Source organism: Macrobrachium rosenbergii, chromosome 12 (genome assembly GCF_040412425.1).
Source record: "Macrobrachium rosenbergii isolate ZJJX-2024 chromosome 12, ASM4041242v1, whole genome shotgun sequence".
NCBI classification, from domain to species: domain Eukaryota; kingdom Metazoa; phylum Arthropoda; class Malacostraca; order Decapoda; family Palaemonidae; genus Macrobrachium; species Macrobrachium rosenbergii.
This window is the reverse complement of record NC_089752.1, coordinates 112922957-112937956: the sequence shown is the minus strand read 5'-3', so window position 1 is coordinate 112937956 and position 15000 is coordinate 112922957. Positions and strand designations below refer to the sequence as shown.

The 15000-nt window shown below is 38.7% G+C and overlaps 2 protein-coding genes across 9 annotated transcripts in view; one reads left to right on the top strand and one right to left on the bottom strand.

The window, feature by feature from the left end:
• LOC136843898 (high affinity copper uptake protein 1-like) overlaps positions 1-15000 on the top strand; it is a 220073-nt gene that overhangs the window by 125263 nt on the left and 79810 nt on the right. For 2 of the 7 annotated variants that reach the window (XM_067112796.1, XM_067112794.1), the window contains exons 1-2: positions 13577-13740; positions 14143-14371. The exons of 1 other annotated variant lie outside the window; for it this stretch is intronic. The gene's annotated coding sequence lies outside the window, so the exon portion shown is untranslated. Of the gene's footprint in view, positions 1-13570; positions 13741-14142; positions 14372-15000 lie in introns of those variants that run through there. 4 more of the 7 variants (XM_067112783.1, XM_067112788.1, XM_067112789.1 and 1 more) reach the window with 3 other exon arrangements.
• LOC136843897 (mucin-22-like) overlaps positions 1-15000 on the bottom strand; it is a 100897-nt gene that overhangs the window by 62784 nt on the left and 23113 nt on the right. The window lies entirely within an intron of this gene.

Sequence of the window (15000 nt, the reverse complement as noted above, 5' to 3'; positions counted from 1 at the left end):
TGTAGTCCTATGTGTTGGAAAAAAGATTGCAAATTGAACATATGACTGAAATAAAGTTATATGATGCAAAATTTACTCCCTGCTCTTATGAGGATTATTCGTTAAGAAGCTCTCTTAACTGCCAAAGAAATTTGTCATTACTTGGTCTTCTTAAGAAAGTTAATAATCATATTTTAATAAGACACTCCACGTTCTCCCAAGCATCAGTTTCGAAGTGCAAAGAGAGAGAGAGAGAGAGAGAGAGAGAGAGAGAGAGAGAGAGAGAGAGAGAGATATGACCTTACGTAACTTGTTGACAATTTTTTAATACGAAATTATTCACGTCCTTGCCCCAAGCATCAGTTTCTGTGTGCAACGAGAGAGAGAGAGAGAGAGAGAGAGAGAGAGAGAGAGAGAGAGAGAGAGAGGTAAGTGCCTTCCGTAAAAGAAGATGAAAACAGCACGGCATTCGCACCCCAGACACGATCTCTGCCATTAAGTATGTGCAAGCAACATCACGCTGAATGATGTACAACCGGAAACGGCCCTTTTCATCACCGAGCGACCTCGCCAATGAATACCTGTCGTTACAATGACACCGCGAACTTAATTACATCTTCGCGAGTCCTAAACACAGAGAAAATCAATATGGCACGTACCCATACACTCAACAGTAAATTAATATTTTATCTGTTACTGATACAAGACCTAAGGGAAGCGGTATTCTGATGCTTTTATCTACCCCATGCTTGACGGGAACAAGACAAGAAGGAGGGGAACGACAGGTGGTAGAGTACAGAAATGGGGACCACTGAGGCATGGAAAATTCCAAAGTTCGGGAGTAGAGGGAAGAAAGCAATAATCGAACATAAAACGTTAGATGGTTTATCTTCAAGTTGATATAAGTTTTTTTTTTTTTACGTAGTATGAATAACTATCCTTCAGAGGAACGACGCACAAAGATTCATAGCTTGACTTCATACAGCTATGAATACCTTTCATTCATTCTACTAAATAACAAAGGCGCGTTTTAGCCTGAGAAAAAGTTTTAACTACGCAATATGTTTCCGTTAAGCAGGAATATCTCCATGGGATACCAAGGAAAAAAACCTCAATATCATCCTGCTGGGAGGTCTCTTCAGTGCCACAACTGGTGTTGTGTGTAGAGTGGCAATAGTGCTTTGTGAGCATCCGAGAATATTTAGTTTATATGTTATGATAACCAGGAACAAGTGAAAGGTGTTGCTTACCCCAGGACATCAGTAACACAAGTTTAAGCGTCTTAAATGTAATGGGAGGGGGAATCACTAAATTCAGACTATAGAAAAGCCTGTCATATTAGGAACATCAGCACGTGGGTAGAATGCTAGACATTACAAGAATAGGCCAACTGAAGAAAATAACCAACTGAAGAGAATAAAGGAAGTTGGGAAAAATATTTCTGAACCAGATTACATCCACGAGAGGAGAGTTGAGATTCATGTACATAGCTATAGGCAAGGTCCTTGAAAATATACTCAGAATATATTTAAAGGACCTTCGCTATAGGTGTGTTGACGCTACAGCAACTTTGTTTCAGAAGGGAGGATAAAATTGACAAGAATAGAAAATTAAGTACTAGGGAAGGTTTACATCAAGACTCGGGTACTTGTGGAATGAATAGAGGAAAAGACTATTCCATCGTGAGATGGAAGAGTAATAATGGGAGACAATTACTGCTGTAAGGGGTGTCCACCCTCTAACCAAAGATAGCCATTGGATTCCTAAGAGAGAGAGAGAGAGAGAGAGAGAGAGAGAGAGAGAGAGAGAGAGAGAGAGAGAGAGAGTCACTGCAGCTGTCCGGTATCTAGGAATTTCCGTGGGTGACAGGGAGAACGATTTACTTTTGTTTAGGCGCGTAGCTCTTTTCGAGAAAGTTTTTTAGAGTAACAGACATCCAGAGAGCTTTGCGTGCATTAGACTTCAAACAGAATTCAGAACATAGCTTAAAAGGATTAGTATTTTCCTTACCTCTGGATAAAAGATTTTCAGAGCTTGACATTTCTTTGCAATTCATTAGACGAAGATTGACCACAGAAGTGACTTACCCTACGTTTCCCATAAGTAAGTACACCTTAGTTTAACCAGACCACTGAGCTGATTAACAGCTCTCCTAGAGCTGGCTGGCCCGAAGGATTAGATTTATTTTACGTGGCTAAGAACCAATTGGATACCTAGCAACGGGACCTACAGCTTATTGTGGAATCCGAACCACATTATAGCGAGATATGAATTTCTACCACCAGAAATAAATTCCTCTAATTCTTCATTGGCCGGTCGGAGATTCGAACGCGGGCCCAGCAGAGTGCTAGCCGAGAACGGCACCCACCCTCCCAATGAGGAATATGTTTTTTATAAGAGACATCAGTTGGGTTATTTGATGCAAAATTGCTTTTTTTCTCTTGAAGAGAATGTCTCAGAAGCTTCTTTAGCGTTTCTACACGTTATTGTTAATGCCTAGTATGAGGGTATGTCCACACTACGGCAAAAAATGTATAATCACACACACACACACACACACAATCACATACAGGTTAAAATATAGAAGGTAATGTTTTTTGGTAGTTCTGACCAGTGCTTCATACGATTATCCGGTATGGGCCAAAGGTTCTTTCAGCACTTTCGGTCGTCGAATTGTTTTCAACCTGTATGTGATATGTAAGAGACAAAGTTGCAACCATATTTTAAGACATGCTTCACTGTATCGTGGGAAACACCCTTAGAATATATTATTTCCTTATGTAGTTTTCTAAGCACTTGGTTTTGTGTGTATATGCTTTCGTATGAGAGAGAGAGAGAGAGAGAGAGAGAGAGAGAGAGAGAGAGAGAGAGGGGAGAGAGAGAGAGAGAGAGAGAGAGAGAGAGAGAGAGAGAGAGAGAGAGAGAGAGAGAGAGAGCTTTCTCAGGCGCATGATCTCAAATGAAATAACGAGCGGGAAAAGCGATGATAAATCATTATGATTTCATTTTCTATGCAATTTTAAAATTTGCAGAATTGTATTTGAAAGGAGCCAATTAAATGTATTACCTGAGACAGCTATCAATACTCTCTAACGTTCACAGATTGCACAAAGATGCACCGCTTTGCAAGAACACAGTGTCCGGAAAATTTTGTTAATGTTTAACAAAGCAACAGTAAACTAACTACGTATGCTAATTGACACATGCATGGAATATCATCAGCGTGCAAGTAAAAAAAAAAATCTGAAGATATATCAGTGGTATAGATCGACATCTAAACTTTTCTTTAAATGGACTATGATTAAAAACCAGTTTAAGAATCTCAGCTGTTAAGGTTCTTTGCAGCGTCCCTTCGGCACCTAGCTGCAACCCCTTTCATTCCCTTCACTGTACCTTCGTTCGTATTCCCTTTCGTCCGTCTTACTTTCCACCCTTTCCTAACAACTGATTCATAGTGCAAATGCGAGGTTTTCCTCCTGTTACGCCTTTCAAACCCTTTTCGTGTCAATCTCCGTTTCAGCGCTGAATGACCTCAAAGGTCCGAGCGCTTGGCCTTTGGCCTAAGTTCTATTTTCTATTCTATTCTTAATACAACCGCGTCCTCATTTTATGAAATCCCAGGTGACAGACCATCTACAACCGTACCTCATCACGCATTGATTTTGCAACCTCATAACCACGGCCCTCTAACAACAGACAAGTACAAATTCACACTCTCATCAAGAAATGGGGCTTCGGACCCCCATGCAAGCCTTGGAAAGGTTACGATCAATAGCGTTACCCGAGCAGATGTACAGCGTTACGTCTACTCTACGGGGTTATCATTCGATTCAGACCCTCGTGAGATCGAGAACTAACCCCTTCGTGACAATCAAGTCATGGAAAAAGTAACTGTCAGTGTTTATGCTAAAAGATATAAGCATATGTTCAGTCCGAGTACCCGAAGTGGTTACCTAGACCTTCAAAAATCATAGACAATGTCACATAACTCCAAGGACATTCGAGAGAGATTTATTTATAACGAAAATCTTTCCCCCAACGTTCAGCATCATAACCGCTCAGTTTATTACAAATTACAAATGGAGAACGAGCGTCGTCAGCAAGGAAGTGTGTCATGAACACATTCGATCCCCGAAAAGGTCAGATCGAGGTTGATTCACCTCTGAATCATCGACATCCCAGAATTGCTACATGATGCGGGCTGCTTAAATTATCAATTGCTAATTGGTCTGCCCACTACAGTCATACAGCTTGAGCCAGCATCGTGCTTTTCGTCACATCACGGTATCGGCGATGTGGCCATTATAATTGGTAACTTTTTCATAGCGCTTTCATATCTGTCATTTTGAAAGCTCTTGGTACTTTCTCACTGATAAAGGGAAGAATAAACACAAAAAAGCAATAACAAGCCAATTTGTATTCATGAAAGTGAAAATTGTATGTAAAGGTAACATTATGCCTGTCAAAACGAAGAAAGTTATGGTAAATAAAAACCACAAATGCAATGGGGAAAAAATCCGCCAATTAGAGGTAGAATGGGATGCAATCGATAGACCGATTACTCTGGATTATGTTACCAAACAGTGAACACCGGAAGCGATAACCAAGCTGCTATCAGCTGGTCGCAAGGCAAGAGGGGAGGGTGTCTGCTTCTACTCAGTAAAACGACAAACTTACCCCAACTGAAAAGTACGAGCATTAGCAAGGAAGTGGACGAGTTGACTTACTTTGGATTTAGTATCGGTCAAGATGGAGATTCTCCGGTGCTACTTTGGCTTGTTATCTACGCGTCACCTACTCCAAGGTGCTAGTACTAAACATAGCGGAAGCTCCTTGGGACGCCGTCTTTAGCACTAGGCCCTCGGGGATCAGAGTTATGTACACCCATTTTTATATTGTGTGGTCAACAATTATATTAATAATAAACGATATCTTCGTGCTGTCGTCTACTTTACATTTACCATACGGTGTTTAGTACTAGCACCTCGGAGTAGGTGACGCGTAGATAACAAGCCAAAGTAACACGATTCTCCAAATATAGACAGACTAGGCTAGAATAAATGTTAGATATTTGAGACGAACAATGGTTACTATGCTATTAAACCAATATTACTGTTTTTTAGAAGCATATATACACTTCCGATGAAGTGATATTTCCATGATAAGTCTACAGCAGTAAGTGAGTGACAGATTATGCTTCAACGTGATCAAAAATTAAATGTGGGTTTGAAGTAACGAGAGAGATAGAAATCAATAGAAACCTTTCCTCGTTGTCACTGAACTTCACAAAATGATTTTGCTCTTGATTTCTGAATTGCTTTCAAGATCAGAACAGAGAGAGAGAGAGAGAGAGAGAGAGAGAGAGAGAGAGAGAGAGAAAAGGGGAAAGTTACTATATAGAGAAAGTCTGATGGTAACTTTTTCTCAAGTCGATGTTTATCCAACTAAGAATCTTGTGCTATACGACGTAAAATTGAGGCGCCGTTGTAAAGACAAAACCTCACCCCCATCCGAACTTTTATTTTTTTTACTCCAAATGGAAAATAAATAAACACAAAGGTAAACAAGACCGAGCCTATTCAGTGAGAAATTATCGTTGGTTGAACAACACAGGTGTCAAGATTTTTAAATAGTCAATCAATCACTCAATAAATCTCCTGAATAACACACTGAATATCCGAGGAGAAATGTCCCTTAAGAGAATGTCAACAATCGTCATTTTGAAACGCAGGAAGGAAAATCACCTCGTATTTCAATAAATGGTATTATTATAACGACAATGCAAATGTGAATAGAAGAATATATAAAATTTAGGCAAAAAGGCCAAGCACGGGGACCTATGAGGCCATTCAGCGCTGAAAGGGAAATTGAGAGTAAAAGGTTTTAAGAGTGTAACAGGAGGAAAGCCTCGCAGTTGCACTATGAAACAATTGTTAGAAGAGAGTGGAAAGTAAGATGGAAGAAAGAGAATTTGAACGGAGGTACAGTAAAAGGGATGGAAGGGGTTGCAGCTAGGGGCCGAAGGGACGCTGCAAAGAACCTTAAGTAAGCCTACTGTGCACCGCATGAGGTGCACCGACGGCACTGCCCCCATACGAGGAATGCAGATTTGAAGTATGGGCGTAGAAAAATGTTAGTGGCAGAAATCATATATAAAACGTTACAGAATAAAAAATATACATCACGAGGTCCATTTAGGTCACTCGAAACTTGTCAAGCTTCTGTAAATTCTCTTTTAGGTATTTATCAAAGCGACACCAATTTCTGAAATAGTGCAAACCACTTGATGAATGACGCCAGTGCACGAAATCTTCCTCGGCAATGCTAAACGATAGCCTGTACGCAAACACCTGAACATTATTTAGAACCTCATACCCGTCGAACACTTATTTTCGCTGTTGTTGTTCGCGTGTCAGTTTGAATTGCCAGGGAGTGATTTCTTGTTCGCGCGACGGTTGGGAAATCGTATATGTCGTTATTAGATACAACTTGATGCATGCGTAGCCCAATGTCTCTTTTGTCTATTTCGGTTCGCTCATTCGTTATAGTAAACGTGATGAACGTCACGGTCACTTTGCGTCATGCAATGGTGACAGTATGGTGTGATGGTGTGCCTGAATTTTAAGGAATGAAGAAGAGAAACATTAGAATTCATGTTTGACTTAGGAAAGAAACTTTCAAGAGAAACATGAAATAACAATTGAAATTGTCCACTAGGCACAAATCAGCGAATTAAATCGTATGTTTTTCGAGCAAAGCACACAGAGAGAGAGAGAGAGAGAGAGAGAGAGAGAGAGAGAGAGAGAGAGAGAGAGAGAGAGAGAGACCCTTCGCAGCTCAATTCCCATTCATCCTAGCGAGAGCAAACTGTATAACTCGGCATGCAACGCCATCCCGCCCGAAGTATCGACATTCCATAAACGGTCTCTAAATATTGCCAAAGCAATCGGTCTCATTCATTCGCCGCCATTACGTCAAGGCCGACCTGTTATTGGGTCGCGTATGTGTACGTTTTGACCCAGATAAATTCGGAGGAAAAGTCGTTCTAGCGAATGCCATCCATACTTCCCCAAACGCGAATATTGCCTTTGCTTATATAAGTCTAATAATGTCACCTTTATTATATATGAAATGCATACGTGTTCTTTTACCTTAGGCTTAGTGTTTATGACATATATTTTGTCACTGAGATTTTGTAAAAAAAAAAAAAAAAAAAAAGCAAGCTATTTATTGCTTAAAATTAAATGCTCTTAATGCCACCTAACCGCCCCCCCGATATCAATCCACCGCCCACTTTGGGAACCACTGGTTTAAAACGATAGATGTTTTGCGCCAGACATATTTCTTTTTCTTTTTATTCGTCTTGGGCAACAGGCGAAAGTGAAATGAAATTATCGTCACATACTCCACACATATTCAGTATTATTATTCCAGCCATTTTTTCGTAAAGACTCAACTGGTGGACGTTGATAGAACTGTTATTTTTTTACTTGGTTAATTGGGTTAACAATTCTGGGATGCAGATATTCCTATTTAATTCCTGTTTTTTATTCCAATCTACTTGCCATGTTAGACTACTGAATAAATTATATTTTTGTAGACATGTTTTTACTCTTCCTCCTTAGTTCAGTTAGTGACTTGGATAACGAGAGAGAGAGAGAGAGAGAGAGAGAGAGAGAGAGAGAGAGAGAGAGAGAGAGAGAGAGAGAGAGAGAGAGAAATGCCTTACCCAGCGAGCAGGCTGGCCATTTCTACCGCGGTATCTTTGAGATATAAGATGATTATGACACTGATTTTAAAAACAGATGTGGAAGGAGGTTTTGACCCTATCTGACCTTGTATAATAGGGTATAATAGAGGAGAGGAAATCACCAAGTTAGAATAAGTTCCCTCGTTCTTCATCACCTATAGTCTATTGGAGAGCTAACTAGTTCCTCGTTGGGCGAGTCGATAGAGTTCTCGGCTAGCACTCTGCTAGGCCCGAGTTCGAGTCTCCGACCGGCCAGTGAAGAATTAGAGGAATTTATTTCTGGTGATAGGAATTCATTTCTCGGTATAATGTGGTTCGGACTCCACAATAAGCTGTAGGTCCCGTTGCTCGGTAACCAATTGGTTCTTAGCCACGTAAAATAAGTCTAATCCTTCGGCCCAGCCCTAGGAGAGCTGGTAATCAGCTCAGTGGTCTGGTTAAACTAAGGTATACTTACTTTGCCAGCTAACTACCGGTGTCAACAATCTTTAGTGACTTTTTATTTGGATTTTTATGTTTACCTTACTACAATTTATGTTAAATGGCTCCTTTTGACTGAAGATGAACCTAGACAAGGGTTCGAAAGCTTTTATAAAGTACACGAGACTTTAACAATTACATTATTTTGGTATCAATGCATAGCAAGCATTAATCTGGACTTCAGTACATTAATCACAAAGACAAGATGACGTTCTTGAGTTTACATGTAAAATTAACAATTCTGAATATTAATAATTTTCCCAGGTTCTTTTAGAATGATTTCTCCCGCGCTTGAATGCTGTCACAAGTGATACATCCCACGCCTTGATTAAATCTAGGACGCAGACGTTCAATGTTTTGTTATCAGAGGCGTTATCTAATTACTGCAAGGCTAAACAAAACGCTTATCCGACAGGAAATTCGGAAGGAAGTGGAGAACTGGCATCATCACAGGAAAGGACTGACAAACGGCGCATGCACTTCAAAGCGCCTGCAGGCAGCCAAGGAAAGCAATCAGCGGTTGCATACAACATCGAACAATCAACATGTTGCTAATTACTATACCTACGTTAGAATTACATTTAACTCTTCAAAGTTTATTTCCAGGTAATCATTACAGAATTAAATAATTTCTTTTTTAGCCTTACATGAGACATTACCGCGCTTTCATCGAGTCCTCGTCATATTTCTGAAGTTCTGCTAATAAACAGTCTCCAGTCCCCAGGTGGGGAAGCAGACTAATCATTTCGTCAAGAGCCCCGTAGGGTTGGGGGGGGGGGGCGGGGGAGGCAGTGCACTTCACTCGGGGCACTGCAGGTATTACTTAAATTACTTAAGGTTCTTTGCAGCGTCCCTTCGGCCCCCAGCTGCAACTCTTTTCATTCCTTTTACTGTACCTCCGTTCTTATTCTCTTTCTTCCATCTTGGCATCCACCCTCTTCTAACAATTGTTTAAAAGTGTAACTGCGTGGTTTTCAAGCCTTTTTACTGTCAATTTCCGTTTCAGCGCTGAATGACCTCGTAGGTCCCAGCGCTTGGTAGCTAATATTATTCTTTCATAAAAGAAAAGATACCGAATTAAAAATCAGAAAAAGATTTATATTCCTTCGTGTGAGCACAACCTTATAATGTGATTAAATATATGCATGCAAACTAAGTGTCACTGCATGAGAACACTGCTAATTGCTTCTGTTTGAAACAGAATTGCGTTTGGTAAAATCAAACCATAAACAATCTCTTGTCCCCACAATAACAAACATGAATGCAGTGTTCTGTATGTTTCTGCATAACATGACTAATCTCACTTTTGTCTTAAAACATATGATGAAAACCTCATATGTTGCAATTGAACTTTCCAACATTACCCCTTTAGCCTTGTATTTCGAGCATTTAAACCCCTAGAAAAATAATTTTCCAGGAACCTCATAATCTGCATTCAGATCACCCAGTACAATCATCTTCCACAAACTGAGAAACTTGCACGCATTTTCTGACACGTGGGTCTTGGGATAACACTTTTGTATTTGTTCACATGTTAGTCTCTCTCTAACGCAATAAATTCAGTCGTTCTTATGTCAGCGCCACACCAGAAACAACCATTTTTCCTTCTCCTCAACATTACAGCCACTTAGTACCTGTAGTTTGTATCAAATGTACAAACTCCATACCCGCAGTCGTTTGATGATTTTCATAGCATACATAGTAACCAGACTGCTATTGTTTTATTTGCCGGTATTCTGCAGGCGCAAAAGAGTGACTGAGTCTGGCTCTGCCAAGGGTTACACCAAGGTCTAGAGAATTCTCTAGATCTTGGTTTACGCAACCCTCCATTAAGCGCTCATCTGCCTTGGAAGTGCTGTGCAATAGTATTCTAAGTCTGAAGTGACCAAGCAGTGCAACTTACTATACAGTTGTAGCAGTCTGTTATACTTTAAGATTAATTTTCCTTGTACATAGACTTACCTGATATACAAACAAACACTTACACACAAGAGAGAGAGAGAGAGAGAGAGAGAGAGAGAGAGAGAGAGAGAGAGAGAGAGAGAGGACAACTGACAGTCTTGCTTAGCATTGCAATGAAGTTTGCTTGAAAACAGTGATAGCTCTCTCTCTCTCTCTCTCTCTCTCTCTCTCTCTCTCTCTCTCTCTCTCTCGCTAGGCGTTAATATCAGGAAAGTAGAGAAGTATCATTTTTGCTTCGTCCTACGAATTTTGTGAAGAAATCTGACCGACGAGAAAAAGAATGGAGACTCGTCGAACTTAACATAATAGTCCATTACTGATAGACAGATTAAGTTTCCTTATAGATAGGCTTACATGATAATGATAAACAAATAAACACTTACACAAGAGAGAGAGAGAGAGAGAGAGAGAGAGAGAGAGAGAGAGAGAGAGAGAGAGAGGAGGGAAGGTTGTAAGTCTATATCGCATTCATATTCGGTAATTATCGTACCTCTGCCATATCCTCTCTTGTGTTTTTGCCCTCTGAATGCTTTGATCATATCAGACGCTAAAATTGCTATTTTTTTCACCAGATTTTCTATGCCAAACGGGCCACTTTCATACAGAACAATACGTCATCTTCCTTCTTACTGGCGAATCGGGTAGAGGTCATCTTTCATGTAAACAAAATGCAGTGTTTTCGTAAAATAGGAAAGGAAGTTCCTATTCGTATGCAAGGTTTTTGAGAAGATCGGTGATAATACAGATAAAGACTTGTTGAAGGTAAGGACGAGTCTTAATTTATCAAAGGTACACACAGCAAGATGGGAGGGTTTGTACTGGAGTGGGGAAACGATTGTAGATTTCGCTGAATGATTAATATGTTTGCATCTTTTAGTTTTCTGAAAAGAAAACTATTGTGCCCACTTTGTCTGTCCGTTCGCACTTTTTTCTGTCCCCGCTTTTTCTGTCCGCCCTCAGATCTTGAAAACTACTGCGGCTAGAGGGCTGCAAATTGGTATGTTGATCATCCACCCTCCAATCATCAAACATACCAAATTGCAGCCCTCTAGCCTCAGTAGTTTTTATTTTATTTAAGGTTAAAGTTAGCCATAACCTTGCGTCTGGCAACGATATAGGCCAGGCCACCACCGGGCCGTTGATAAAGTTTCATGGGCCGCGGATCATACAGCATTATACCGAGACCACCGAAAGATAGATCTATTTTCGGTGGCCTTGATTATAAGATGTACAGAAAACTTCGGCGCATTTTTTATTTGTTTTATCTTATTTATGGCAGTTTTAATTCCATTTGAAATTAAATCTCTTCGATTTTACCTTTTTTAACACTGACCTTTAGAATGTCTGTTATAAACTAATTATATCATTTCCCTTTTCATTCATTCTCATCATAGCGCTGAATGACCCTATGGGTCCCAGTGCTTGGCTTTATGCCTAAATCACATATTCCATTACGTTTGCAGGAGGTTGATAGCTGATAGAACAGAGGGGGAATCCAAAATGTACTTTCGGGGCCGATACATTCTGTAAAAGAAGAAAAGTTTGCACTTAATTCGGCTGACTGGAAAGGGTAAGAAGCTATAGATTGGTAAAAAAACAAATACAAAAAACTAAAGGAAACTATTGTAGCCTGAACGTCGGAGGAAGAGTATTTGCCCACTGAAGTGTTTGAGAAACGAATTGGCAAGTGGCCCAGAGTTGCAAAAAAATATAGAGGTCTTGCTGGAATGTATACAATATCGATAGACCTCGGCCTTTATGGAATTCACGTCCGTGGTTGCTCCCAGACAAACGTAAACAAACGCATTTAATTCAGTAGCGCCCAGAGTTTGGAAAAAAATTTGCATAGAAGTTACCAAGGAATTATACCCGAATCTCAACCTCTCCGTAGGTGGGTAGCGCCATCAGTGCACCTCACGCGGTGCGCTGTAGGCGTTACTTAAGGTTCGTTGCGGCGTCCCTTCGGCTCCCAGCTGCAACCCCTTTCATTCCTTTTACTGCATCTCTGTTCTTATTCTCTTTCTTCAATCTTATTTTCCACCCTCTTCATAGTGCAACGGCGAGGTTTTCCTCCTGTTGCACCTTTAAAACCTTTCGACTATCAATATCCCTTTCCGCGCTGAATGACCTCATAGGTCCCAGCGCTTGGCCTTGGGCCAAAATTCTATATTCCATTCCCAATCTAAGCCTGATGAAGAAAAGATTTCTCCTGCTAAGCAACACGCTCTCGGAGATGGATCAGTCCGGTTGGATATATACAGCGGTCTGGTTAAACTAAGGTATACTTAACTTTTTTTTGGATATATACCTCTCAGTTAAACAAGGACCAGAGAAAAAAATTAGATTAAATAAATGTTTATGTTTACGCAAGAGCGAGGTAATCCACCGGTTATACATTGTATTTTGAGAATGAATTCCACGTTGTTAAATGGGTAGTTCCTCTCCGTTGCCAACTCCCCACTTCAGAGGCTACTCCGGAGTAATCGTTCAGAGATATTGCAGATAACTCCCCATTTCAGAGGTTACTCCGGAGTAATCATTTAGAGATATTGCAGGTAAATGAACTGATGCTGATGATGATGTGGAGAAATCAGTGTTCTGCTTCGAAGCTCTCTCTACAAACAATATATATATATATATATATATATATATATATATATATATATATATATATATATATATATATATATATATATATATATATATATATATATATATATATATAATGTAAATTTCTGACTCACATCAAGATCGAACCAAGTTCCTCCAATTGAAATGCCGTCGGCTGAGTCACTGCTGGGTCGGGAAGTTTGGGGAAAACACACTGTTATGCAAGGTAGTTAGCCTGGCCAGGCAACGCCTAAGGTACAGTGGTACTTAGGTTCCAACTTCTTTAATGACTCGTGTGGCTTGACTGGCAGCAGCCTTGCCTGTCAATTGAAATACCTAGGTTCGATCCTGATGTGAGACAGAAATTAATTTATGTTCCACACGTGATTGTGTGCTCATTATTTCTATATATATATATATATATATATATATATATATATATATATATATATATATATATATATATATATATATATATATATATATATATATATATATATATATGTATATGTAATATATATATATATATATATATATATATATATATATATATATATATATATATATATATATATATATATATATATATACACTCGCCATACAGTTGATGCTCAATTACGCACTGAATCAGTCACCTTCGTCCTTAGGCTTAAACAAAGCCTCCTTCATGAGGCACTTATCTATGAAGAGGCAGCACTCGGAGGCGCTTATCGTAATGCCAACAATCTGATAAGCATCATAAAAGATTTAGCTGACTCTGCTCTGATACCGCGTCTTCTCCTGATAACAGTTGTCATTCGCTGGATGGGTTGTTCTCTCGGAGGTTTCCACGTCAAGGTCTGCCCAGTTTATTGGCGTCTTTGTCAATGCAGGTTCAAGGCGGAAAGGTGAAATCAGTGGAATGAAATTTAGCGTAACGCAACCGTCATCTCGATTCAAAGGATCCACAGGGAGTTAAGGTAAGAAATTTCTGCGCCGAACAGTAATGTGATTATATATATATACTGTATGTATATATATATATATATATATATATATATATATATAAAGTATATATATATCTATAATTATATATATATGTGTTTGGGTTTATATATATATATATATATATATATATATATATATATATATATATATATATATATATATATATATATATATATATATATATACACACATAATGTGTGTTATCGCATGTATAGTTGTTTGTGCATAACAGTATATTAGTACCACCGGTGGCAATCACGATTTCATCTCATAATATAAATGCACTTGATCGTACGCATAAAGCATAATATTACATCATAAGACGTTTCACCAAGAACATTTGCCAAGCGCTAAAACGTTCACTGTTTGACCAGACGTTCACGCACAGACGAGGAGTTAATGACGCACTTTCCCGAGGGTCAGCTTCAAAGACGTCACATTTGACTGATTGATTTATTGAGTGGATGAATTAGTGCCCACGTGGCGGGGACCGCCGGCCGAGCTGTGGGAATTGAGCGGCCGTTGCTTCCGTCTGTTTCATGAAAGTAGTCGTTCAGTTCAATGATTATTTCATGAAAGAAATAAAGAAGTAGTTCCATTCAGGTAGTTATTTTATTAAAGAGGTAATTATTTTATTAAAGAAGTAGTTCAAGTCATTCCATTCAGGTGATTATTTTTATTAAAGAAGTAATTATTTTATTAAAGAAGTAGTTCAAGTGATTATTTTACGAAAGAAGTAATTCCATTCAGGAATTTATTCAGGTGGTAATTCAGTTCAAGTAATTATTTCATGCAAAAAGTAAATAAGTAATTCCATTCAGGTAATTATTTTATTAAAGAAGTAATTCACTTCGAGTAATTATTTTATGAAAGAAGTAATTCAGTTCAAGTAATTATTTTATTAAAGAAGTCATTCAATTCAAGTAATTATTTTATGAAAGAAGTCATTCAATTCAAGTAATTATTTTATTAAAGAAGTATAGAAGTAATCCTATTCAAGTAATTGTTTTATTAAAGAAGTAATTCAGTTCAAGTTTTTTTTATTAAAGAAGTAATTCAATTCAAGTAATTATTTGATAAAACTAATCATTCAATTCAAGTAATTATTTTATTAAGGAAGTCATTCAATTGAAGTAATTATTTGATCAAATAAGTAATTTAATTCAAGTAATTTTATCAAAGAAGTAATTCAATTCAAGTCATTATTTTATGAAAGAAGTCCTTCAATTTAA